Source organism: Aethalodelphis obliquidens, unplaced genomic scaffold (assembly GCF_003676395.1).
Source record: "Aethalodelphis obliquidens isolate GAN/ISIS:26980383/991018 unplaced genomic scaffold, ASM367639v1 scaffold45, whole genome shotgun sequence".
NCBI lineage: Eukaryota > Metazoa > Chordata > Mammalia > Artiodactyla > Delphinidae > Aethalodelphis > Aethalodelphis obliquidens.
In genome coordinates this window covers 9,467,025-9,479,058 of record NW_020837989.1, presented here as the reverse complement: position 1 = coordinate 9,479,058, position 12,034 = coordinate 9,467,025, and positions in this window count along the sequence as shown.

Genomic DNA, 12,034 nt, shown 5'->3' with positions numbered 1-12,034 from the left:
GACAGTCTCAGAGACCTCTGGAACGACATTAAACACACTAACATTCGAATTATAGGGGGTCCCAGAAGAAAAAGAGGAAAAAAAAGGGACTGAGAAAATATTTGAAGACATTATAGTTGAAAACTTCCCTAATTAGGGAATGGAAATAGTCAATCAAGTCCAGGAAGCACAGAGTGTTCCATACAGGATAAATCCAAGGAGAAACACACCAAGACACATATTAACCAAACCATCAAAAATTAAATACAAAGAACAAAATATTAAAAGCAGCAAGGGAAAAGCAACAAGTAACATACAAGGGAATCCCCAAAAGGTTAACAGCTGATCTTTCAGCAGAAAATCTGCAAGCCAGAAGGGAGTGGCAGGACATATTTAAAGTGAGGAAACAGAAAAACCTACAACAAAGATTACTCTACCCAGCAAGGATCTCATTCAGATTTGACAGAGAAATTAAAACCTGTACAGACAAGCAAAAGCTAAGAAAATTCAGCACCACCAAACCAGCTTTACAACAAATGCTAAAGGAACTTCTCTAGGCAGGAAACACAAGAGAAGGAAAAGACCTACAACAACAAACCCAAAACAATTAAGAAAATGGTAATAGGAACACACATATCAATAACTACCTTAAATGTAAATGGATTAAATCCTCCAACCAAAAGACATAGACTGGCTGAATGGATACAAAAACAAGACCCATATATATGCTATCTACAAGAGACCCACCTCAGACCTAGGGACGCATACAGACTGAAAGTGAGGGGATGGATAAAGATATTCCATGCAAATGGAAATCAAAAGAAACCTGGAGTAGCAATTCTCATATCAGACAAAATAGACTTTAAAATAAAGACTATTACAAGAGACAAGGAAGGACACTACATAATGATCAAGGGATCAGTCAAATAAGAAGATATAACAATTGTAAATATTTATACACCCAACATAGGAGCACCTCAGTACATAAGGCAAATGCTAACAGCCATAAAAGGGGAAATTGACAGTAACACAATCATAGTAGGGGACTTTAACATCCCACTTTCACCAATGGACAGATCATCCAAAATGAAAATAAATAAGGAAACACAAGTTTTAAATGATACATTAAACAAGATGGACTTAATTGATATTTATAGGACATTCCATCCAAAAACAACAGAATACACTTTCTTCTCAAGTGCTCATGGAATATTCTCCAGGACAGATGATATCTTGGGTCACAAATCAAGCCTTGGTAAATTTAAGAAAATTGAAATCGTATCAAGTATCTTTTCTGACCACAATGCTATGAGACTAGATATCATTTACAGGAAAAATCTGTGTAAAATACAAACACATGGCGGCTAGACAATACACCACTAAATAACCAAGAGATCACTGATGAAATCAAGGAGGAAATCAAAAAATACCTAGAAACAAATGACAATGAAAACACAATGACCCAAAACCTATGGGATGTAGCAAAAGCAGTTCTAAGAGGGAAGTTTATAGGAATACAATCCTACCTCAAGAAACAAGAAACATCTCAAATAAACAACCTAACCTTACACCTAAAGCAATTAGAGAAAGAAGAACAAAAAAAACCCCAAAGTTAGCAGAAGGAAAGAAATCATAAAGATCAGATCAGAAATAAATGAAAAAGAAATGAAGGAAACAATAGCTAAGGTCAATAAAACTAAAAGCTGGTTCTTTGAGAAGATAAACAAAATTGATAAACCACTAGCCAGACTCATCAAGAAAAAAAAGGGAGAATACTCAAATCCACAGAATTAGAAACGAAAAGGAAGTAACAACTAACATTGCAGAGATACAAAAGTTCATGAGAGATTACTACAAGCTACTATATGCCAATAAAATGGACAACATGGAAGAAATGGACAAATTCTTAGAAAAGCACAACCTTCTGAGACTGAACCAGGAAGAAACAGAAAATATAAACAGACCAATCACAAGCACTGATAGAAACTATGACTAAAAATCTTCCAACAAACAAAAGCCCAGGACCAGACGGATTCAGAGGTGAATTCTACCCAACATTTAGAGAAGAGCTAACACCTATCCTTCTCAAACTCTTCCAAAATATAGCAGAGGGAGGAACACTCTCAAACTCATTCTACTAGGCCACCATCACCCTGATACCAAAACCAGACAAAGATGTCACAAAAAAAGAAAACTACAGACCAATATCACTGATGAACATAGATGCAAAAAGGTCAACAAAATACTAACAAACACATTCCAATAGCACATTAAAAGGATCATACACCATGATCAACTGGGGTTTATCCCAGGAATGCAAGGATTCTTCAATATACGCAAATCAATCAATGTGATAAACCATATTAACAAATCGAAGGAGAAAAACCATATGATCATCTCAATAGGTGCAGAAAAAGCTTTTGACAAAATTCAATACCCATTTATGATAAAAACTCTCCAGAAAGTAGGCATAGAGGGAAGGTACCTCAACATAATAAAGGCCATATATGACAAACCCACAGACAACATTGTTCTCAGTGGTGAAAAACTGAAACCATTTCCACTAAGATCAGGAACAAGACAACGTTGGCCACTCTCACCACGGTTATTCAACATAGTTTTGGAAGTTTTAGCCATAGCAGTTAGAGAAGAAAAAGAAATAAAAGGAATCCAAATCGGAAAAGAAGAAGTAAAGCTGTCACTGTTTGCAGATGACATGATACTACATATAGAGAATCCCAAAGATGCTACCAGAAAACTACTAGAGCTAGTCAATGAATTTGGTAAAGTAGGAGGATACAAAATTAATGCATAGAAATCTCTTGCTTTCCTATACATTAATGATGAAAAATCTGAAAGAGAACTTAAGGAAACACTTCCATTTACCACTGCAACAAAAAGAATAAAATACCTAGGAATAAACCTACCTAAGGAGACAAAAGACGTGTATGCAGAAAACTACAAGACACTGATGAAAGAAATTAAAGATGACACAAACAGATGGAGAGATATACGATGTACTTGGATTGGAAGAATCAACATTGTGAAAATGACTATACTACCCAAAGCAATCTACTGATTCAATGCAATCCCTGTCAAACTACCAATGGCATTTTTCACAGAACGAGAGCAAAAAATTGCACAACTTGTATGGAAACACAAAAGACCCTGAATAGACAAAGCAATCTTGAGAAAGAAAAATGGAGCTGGAGGACTCAGGCTCCCTGACTTCAGACTATACTACAAAGCTACAGTAATCAAGACAGTATAGTACTGGCACAGAAACAGAAATATAGATCAATGAAACAGGATAGAAAGCCCAGAGATAAACCCACACACATATGGCCACCTAACCTTTGATAAAGGAGGCAAGAATATACAATGGAGAAAAGACAGCCTCTTCAATAAGTGGTGCTGGGAAAACTGGACAGCTACATGTAAAAGAATGAAATTAGAACACTCCATAACACTATACACAAAAATAAACTCAAAATGGATTAAAGACCTAAATGTAAGGCCAGACACTATCAAACTCTTAGAGGAAAACATAGGCAGAACACTCTATGACATAAATCACAGCAAGTTCCTTTTTGACCCACCTCCTAGAGAAATGGAAATAAAAACAAAAATAAACAAGTGGGACCTAATGAAACTTAAAAGCTTTTGCACAGCAAAGGAAACCATAAACAAGACGGAAAGACAACTCTCATAATGGGAGAAAATATTTGCAAATGAATCAACTGACAAAGGGTTAATCTCCAAAATATACAAACAGCTCATGCAGCTCAATATCAAAATAACAAACAACCCAATCCAAAAATGGGCAGAAGACCTAAAGAGACATTTCTCCAAAGAAAATACACAGATTGCTAACAAACACATGAAAGGGTGCACAACATCACTAATCATTAGAGAAATGCAAATCAGAACTACAAGGAGGTATCATCATACCTCACACCAGTCAGAATGGCCATCATCAAAGAATCTACAAACAATAAATGCTGGAGAGGGTGTGGAGAAAAGGGAACCCTCTTGCACTGTTGGTGGGAATATAAATTGGTACAGCCACTATGGAGAACAGTATGGAGGTTCCTTAAAAAACTAAAAATAGAACTACCATACGACCCAGCAATCCCACTACTGGGCATATACCCTGAGAAAACCATAATTCAAAAAGAGACATGTACCACAATGTTCATTGCAGCTCTATTTACAATAGCCAGGACATGGAAGCAACCTAAGTGTCCATCAACAGATGAATGGATAAAGAAGATGTGGCACATATATACAATGGAATATTACTCAGCCATAAAAAGAAGTGAAATTGAGTGTTTTGTAGCGAGGTGGATGGATCTAGAGACTGTCATACAGAGTGAAGTAAGTCAGAAAGAGAAAAACAAATATTGTATGCTAACACATATATATGGAATCTGAAAAAAAAAAATGGTTCTGAAGAACCTAGGGGCAGGACAGGAATAAAGACGCAGATGTAGAGAATGGACTTGAGGACACAGGGAAGGGTAAGGGTAAGCTGGGACGAAGTGAGAGAGTGGCATGGACGTATATACACTACCAAATGTAAAACAAATTGCTAGTGGGAAGCAGCCGCATAGCACAGGGAGATCAAATCGGTGCTTTGTGACCACCTAGAGCGGGGGGATATGGAAGGTGGGAGGGAGACGCAAGAGGGAAGAGATATGGGGATATATGTATAAGTATAGCTGATTCCCTTTGTTATACAGCAGAAACTAACACCATTGTAAAGCAATTATACTGCAATAAAGACGTTAAAAAAAAATCATACCCACTGATGTCCAAACTGTCCTGAATCACTCTACACTCACAAGCAGAAACAGCTGGCATCAGAGAACTCTACAAATACAGCACAGAATCACATGGGACCTGGTCCAAGGAGACAGGCCTCCTCTTGCCTTGAAAAGTGGCATGCCGATGATCATCATGTTAGTTTACATTTTTCCCAGTGTCCAAGAATAGTTTCAGGGAGCAACACTGACTACAGTGAGTTGGGTGACCTCGGGAAAGGCTCTTCCCTTTTCTGATCCTCCCTTGGTAAAATGAAAGAGTTGAACTAGATGGTCTCTGAAGCCCACAGACTGTAACAATTACCACTTGTTATGATATAAAATTCTCTGAGCATTGGTTCATTTAAGACATATTAAGAAGTAACAATTTAATATCTAGCTGTTTCATACACAACAGCCCTATGAAGTTATTAATATTCCCATATTACAGATGCAGAAATTGAGGCCCAGCCTAGTTAAGTGTTTTGCCTAAGAACTTGCACAGAGCTGAGATTTTCACCCAAGCAGCTCAACCCACAGGTCTATGCTCTTAAACTTTAATAATATTAATGAAAATACTAATGAACCAGTCATGTATAGTAAGGGTTCCAGACCCTTCTTTTCAGGATTTCTCCATTTTTATTCCATCAACAGTGTGTGTGTCAGCTCTCAGGCATCACCTGGCAGATGTATACATACATCACCTACCTAAGTACTGGCATGTCAACCGCAGACAGGTCCTGACAGATCACCTGGGCTGGGTTTTCTTAACTCATTATCCTTGGGCAGCCATTAAAGGGTACATGAACTCTCTGAAGTTATGTGCAAAATGAGGGTGTGTGTAATTCTGAAGGCAGATGTCATAGATTTCCTCAGATTTTCAAGAAGGTCTATGAACTTTTAGAGATCAGCCCATGTTTCGATAGTTGATAAAATTGACACCTAGGGATGAAAATGGACTTGCCCAAGTACACACAGCAAGGAGTGACAGAGCTGGCTTCAGATCCCAGATCACCTGGCCCAGAGCCCAGGCTCTTCGGTTACATCATACCGATTCAACTCGATACCCTCCAACATGCACCAAGGGCCTGCCACGGTCGAGATGCCTTAGTGGGGATTATACGCACGGCTCACAAGCTTTGGGTAGTTTTAGAAAATCGTCGTGCTTCATGTTTAATGCAAAATGGCATTGCGCCATTTCTCTAAAGTTCTTGTCATTGGTAACTACCATTGATCTGCCTGTCTGCTTGTCTGCTATGGATGAAAACTTAGCTCATGGCATTTCATTCATATCTAGACCAGTCTGCCTATACTGGCCCCACTCCTGGCCTCCACAGATACTTAAAGTGGTCGGGCATTTGTATCTCATTACTTTGTTTAAAATAATCAGTTCAAAATAAAACTGACAACAGCTAAACTACACAAAGAAAAATGTGTTAATGACTGAACACTGACAGGGGAATCACATTGTCCTGACAAAGTTCAGATCAACCAAATGTGTACCCAGAAAACTGGACTTAGTAGAAATAAAGCCACAATAGAAAATTCACTCTGGCAGAAACTAAAATTTGATATGATTACATTTGATACAGATAAATCACAATTGATAAATAAAGCCTGCCTTGTAAAAATTCACATAAAGGAATGAATCCCTATAAAATTGATTTTGATAAAATAAGAAATGACAAAAAGTAGAAATGGTTTCACTGCACTATATTGAACACTGATATTGAAATTAAAATGGCTTAATGAGACAATTAAGAAAAATACTTTCTTGACAAAAATTCAACCATGTTGGTGCTTTAAATGCTTGCAGTTATAAGCATGGAATCAAAGCATCCTCAGTGCCAAAGGACAGAGGTCAAAATGTCTGCCACGTTAAACACAGGTCAAAAGGAAAGTGCCAATACAGTGAGGTCAAAAATTCCTACAGCTGTGTTTTGTAAGTGAAGATGCAACCATTTGCAGGCAATGCTCTGATGAGGCAGACAAACTGACATGACCACTGCCTTTGCAAAGCTCACTTGAAAAGCCAAGCAACTATCACAGACTATATTATTCTAGGCATGCTTTAACCCTAGGAGGTCCATGAAGATGCGAAACACCAAGGAGTAGATGTTATGAGTGGGGTGAGTGAAGAATTTCTCAAACATGCAAGGGGGTTCCAGGAGAATTTACTTTTCTTCCTGAACAAGAGGGGGTCTCTTTCCTCTTGGTCGTCCTTTTCTGGTGGTCCCAGGAGTTCCGTGTCCCAGGTCATCTCCAATGCTAGGCAGACCTGTGGGCCTCATGCCTGCCCACTCCGTTAACCTTGTCTTCTTTGACAAGGCTGGGGTCAGTGCCATGCTAGAGCTGGCTCAACCCACTCCTGAGAGCCAATTATTAAATTTCAGGAATTTGGTGAGCTGGTTGTTAGACACAGCCTTTATTAAAAGTTAAATTATATAAAGAATATAAACTTATGATCAAATATATCACCTTAAAAAAGGTAATAAATGCTCAAAACTCATCACTTCCTAATTGGTTTAGTAGAATTTGCTACTAAGGCTGTTCACACCTATCATATGTGTCTGGTAGATACTATATGGTGGTGTGCACATCTTCCCCAGCCCCATATTCAGCAACATCACATTAGCAGCTTGAAATCAGCCAAGGTAGGAGTATTTATATCACAGAAATTTGAAAATGCTACAAATCAAGACTTAATTTATGGATCTGTTGATTGTCTAGATTTAAGAAAGCAATGCTGGGGCTTCCCTGGTGGTGCAGTGGTTGAGAGTCCGCCTGCCGATGCAGGGGACACGGGTTCGTGCCCCGGTCTGGGAAGATTCCACATGCCGCGGAGCGACTGGGCCTGTGAGCCATGGCCGCTGAGCCTGCGCGTCCGGAACCTGTGCTCCGCAACGGGAGAGGCCACAACAGTGAGAGGCCCGTGTACCGCAAAAAAAAAGAAAAGAAAAAAAAGAAAGAACTCTATGCTAATAATGCAGATTATACTTAAAGCTGTCAAGTCTATATCTGTTCCATGGTGATGAGCACAAAAAGTGAGGCAATATTCTTTCGAATTCAGGAAAAAAGTCATTCACACTATTGACAAATGAGTGATTTCCAACCTCTTTGTTGTTTCACTTTCATCTTAACTTGTTAATGAAAAGCTCAATGAACATTCATGTCAAAACTGTTCTTGTTATCCAATTGCAACCATGGATGACTCTAGATACAAGAGTTCTGAATAAATCAACGAATGCATTTTCTGAGAATCAACTGGCTATGTGAAATTTACAATAAAAGCATTTATATTTTATTATTTGTAAATTGGGTACTGTACATCCTTTATAAAAGTAAAATGTATCATAACCTTGAGTATGCATATACACACATTTTCAGAGTTGTCACTTACCTCTGACTTCCCTCAGAAGCCCCTCATTCTCTTACCACAAGACCACCAGGACCTGCTGCAGCCACCAGGCCGTTAGGCCAAGTGAGGTCATGATGGGCCCAGGGAAGTACCTGGAAGCTTCAGGCTAGAGGAAGGGAAGGCCAGTGTTTACAGTGAGGGCTGTCTGCAGAATGGCCTTCGTCTATTCAGGGCCTTTATTTATTTTTACACCAGCCTAAGGCCTTTGACCCCAGTTTGAAGTCAAAGGACAGGAAGAAAGATCCTTTACTTCCATGAGGATTGGCAACATAGTTTGGCTGGCAGAGAACTCCAGGGCAAGCCCTGCCCCAGGACATCTCAGGGTCCTGGAATGACAGCTCATGTAAGAACTGGAAAGAGAATGACCCTACTTCTTCCTGGAAGCCATACATCATTTGGAGTCTCTGCAGGAAGCCCACACTCACTCACATACCTCTCTATCTCATGTCTGCTGGTGTCCTTCATGCCGGGGGACAGAGGGGGTACTTATTTATTTCATTATTTTATCCATGTATAACTTATATCCTAAATAATGCCTAGCATGCATTCACATATTCATTCATTCATTTATCCAATAAATCAATATCAAGTACCTTCTGTGTGTCAGGCACTGTTCTCGTGCTGTGGGTACAGGGGTGACCCAGACAATCTCTGACCTCATGGCGCATAACATCAAGTGGACAATATGGACATTAAACTGGTTTCACACCCAGCTGGATGCAAACTCTAAGTGTTTGCTCTACATGTTCCAAGCTGAATTCATTATCTTCTTCACACAAACAAATACTCTTCTCAAATACCTGTCAAGAGAACCACATCATAGCCACCACTTATATAACATGTGCCAGGCACTAGTCTAAACACCTACATATATTAACTCACTTAATCCTCACAAGAATCCCACAAGAGAAGTACTATTATCACCTTCATTTTACCAAGAGCTTGAAAGCTTCTCTGAGATCACACATTTGATAAGCAGTGGAATTGTTCAATGGTACCACCATTCATCCTGGGCAGGATGTTCAGGTGAACAGGATCAATCTAGCTGAAGTTCCACGAAATTTAGCAAACGTCTAGCTTCAGTTTTATGCAATACTTGCAGTACGGATGAGGCTTAGATTGGTATCCTTATGCCACTTTCCACCTGCAGGACTTTGAGTAAGAGTTAATTTCTTACTTAACCTCCCTGAACTTGTTTCCTCATGTGTTCTATATGAACAATTATACTATGCAGTTATTTCCTGGGTGGGGTGAGACCATTAAGAGGAGTCAGTGATATAATGGGACCACACATCTGGGACCCTGGCCCACCCAAGAGCCCACAGGCTCCTTGAGGTCATGGACCATGATTACCTTGCTCACTGGAGCGTGAACCTAGCACATAAGAGGTGTTGAATATTGGACGGTTGGTTGGTTGGTTGGTTGGTTGCATGGATAGATAGATGGATGGCTCTGTTTCCATTGTCCCACAGGAGCTATCCCTGACTCAGACTCTCCTTCCTAGAGCTTCTCATATGCATATCCAGTCTCGCCCAACAAGACCAACAGATACTCAAAGGCAGGGACTGGGTCTTTTGTCCTACATCTCACCACAGCCTCAACTTATGACTCACCAAGGAAGGAGCCTTGGGATTCTGAAAAAACACTCTGCCCACTCAGGTCCCAAAATATCCTAAAATTATCACCTGTCCCCTGGCACCCTTACTTCCAAAGAACTTTCAGGACTGAAAGGATTTCTTGTAATGCTTGGTGGATTAATGCTTGTATATACCGAGTTTCCTGGTCATTCCCCTCCTTAAGACAAAGGGGAACCATCAAATGTTCACACGGAAAATTGTTCTCTTCAAGATCCTAAGTTCTAAAAAGAAAATGTGAAACCAGAATTACATAGTTATTGAAAGCACTGATTTTCAGATCAGATAGAACTGATTTTGAATCTCTGCAAGTGTCTTAACTACTTGGAGCCTAGATTCTTTCATCTGGAAAGTGGGGTTAATAACACGTTCTTTGTAGGGTCATTAGGAGGATCAAGTCAAATACTATAGGTGTGTTACTTAGCACCATGCCTAGCACAGGGCAGGGACTCAGCAAAAGACTGTGATTATCCCTTATTGTAATTGGTACTTCACTGAAAATTAGGAAGAGACCAGCACATCCATAGCAATTCATCCTCAACAAATGAAAATTATGCTTATTATTCTCAATAAACTTTTACTAAGCACCTGCTATGAGTGTGAGCAGCCTTATCACCTAATTCCCTATGTCTCTCATGAGCCAAAAGCAGGTAGATTATGGTCTTAATACTTTCTCCCTCTCATAAGTGATGAGAAGTGGTCACAACCTGAATCAAAAGTTTCATTCATTCATTTTTTCTTTTTGACCCATTCATCAAACCTTTATTGAGCTTCTACCATGTGTCAGACACTGGTAACAACTCTGGGAATATAGAGGTGAGTGACACAGGCAAGGTCCCTGCTCTCATGAAGCTTCCAATCTAGGTGGTGCACAGGGATTTTTTTAAAAAGCCAAACAGACAGTATAATTATAAACTGTGATAAGTGCCCTGATGCAAAAGTACAGGGATCTACAAGCACATGAAAGAGGGAGAGTCTAATCTAAGGATAGAAGAAGAAAGAAAGGGAGACACAGACTTTAACTGGAAAGAAAACAAAGGAATGCCACAGGACTTGGAAGAGGGTCAGATTATAAATCTAAATAATCCCTTAGGATTTTAAAACAACCAAAAATGCAGATCCTCCAAGTCATCTGTTTGGCTATCCTTCCCTCCACCCACCAGAGTTTGAAAGCTACATGTTCTAGGACAGACAAGTCTGTTTTGTTTATCTCATGAATAATTAGCTGTTTGGTCACCGGGATCACCAGGCAGCTGTTATTTCAGCCTGGCCCTTGGCAGTTGCCCTGGGGAGGAAAGCAGAAGTAAGTAGTGTCACTGCTGTCTGGGGCAATGTGCAGACGTCAGGGGCATTCCTATGAGCATCTCTATGAAGCAGATGTCCAATATATCCCCAGATGAACAAACATCAAAGTTCTCAATTTACAAGAAAGTTCAAGAACAAAAATGTCAGCTTCACACATAATATTTGGCCCATGAAAGAAAGGTAAAGTAGTTGAGAGTCATATACATTAGGTTTAAATATCACAGTCTACATCTAAAATGTTAGAATCAAAGACAGAAGAGATCACCTACTTAAAAATTCTTTCCAGAGATAAAGAATTTGCAATAGGTAAAATTTGCATAGGCAAAAATTTGCAATCCCAAATAAAAATAAAATAGAAGCTTAAGAAAATAGATAAGCATTCCTAAACATTGTGAGTCAGTTAAAAAACCTGTTCCTAACACAGTTTATGCATAAGAATTAAAACATCTCAACATGAGCATGGGCTTCTCCCTGGTTATTTGTTTCACAAGACACATTTGGAGGATGATGGTATCCCCACCAGCTTTCCCATGATATCAAAAGTAGGTAATTCTCTCACATCTGTGACCTCCCTTCTGCTGCTGCCATTCAAGCCGCACAAAACTCCGTTCACCTGGCTGCCTCACTTGCTCAGGTATCCACAGTCTTCTACTATTGGCTTAGGGGTCTCTTGCAAATTCGCCCCACTCCTCACCTGGAATCTTTAAAATCTAATTTATAATTTGTTCTGATCTATCACCATTGTGACATTATAAACTTTCTATTCCTCCTTTCATTTTCCATTTGGGAAAGATGGTTTATCATTTCTTCTGGACTTACTTGTCTGTGGTCAGTGATAACCTTCATATTTTTTCAAGATCTCCTAGAAAATCAGTTCTCTCCAATCCTGTTCTAGA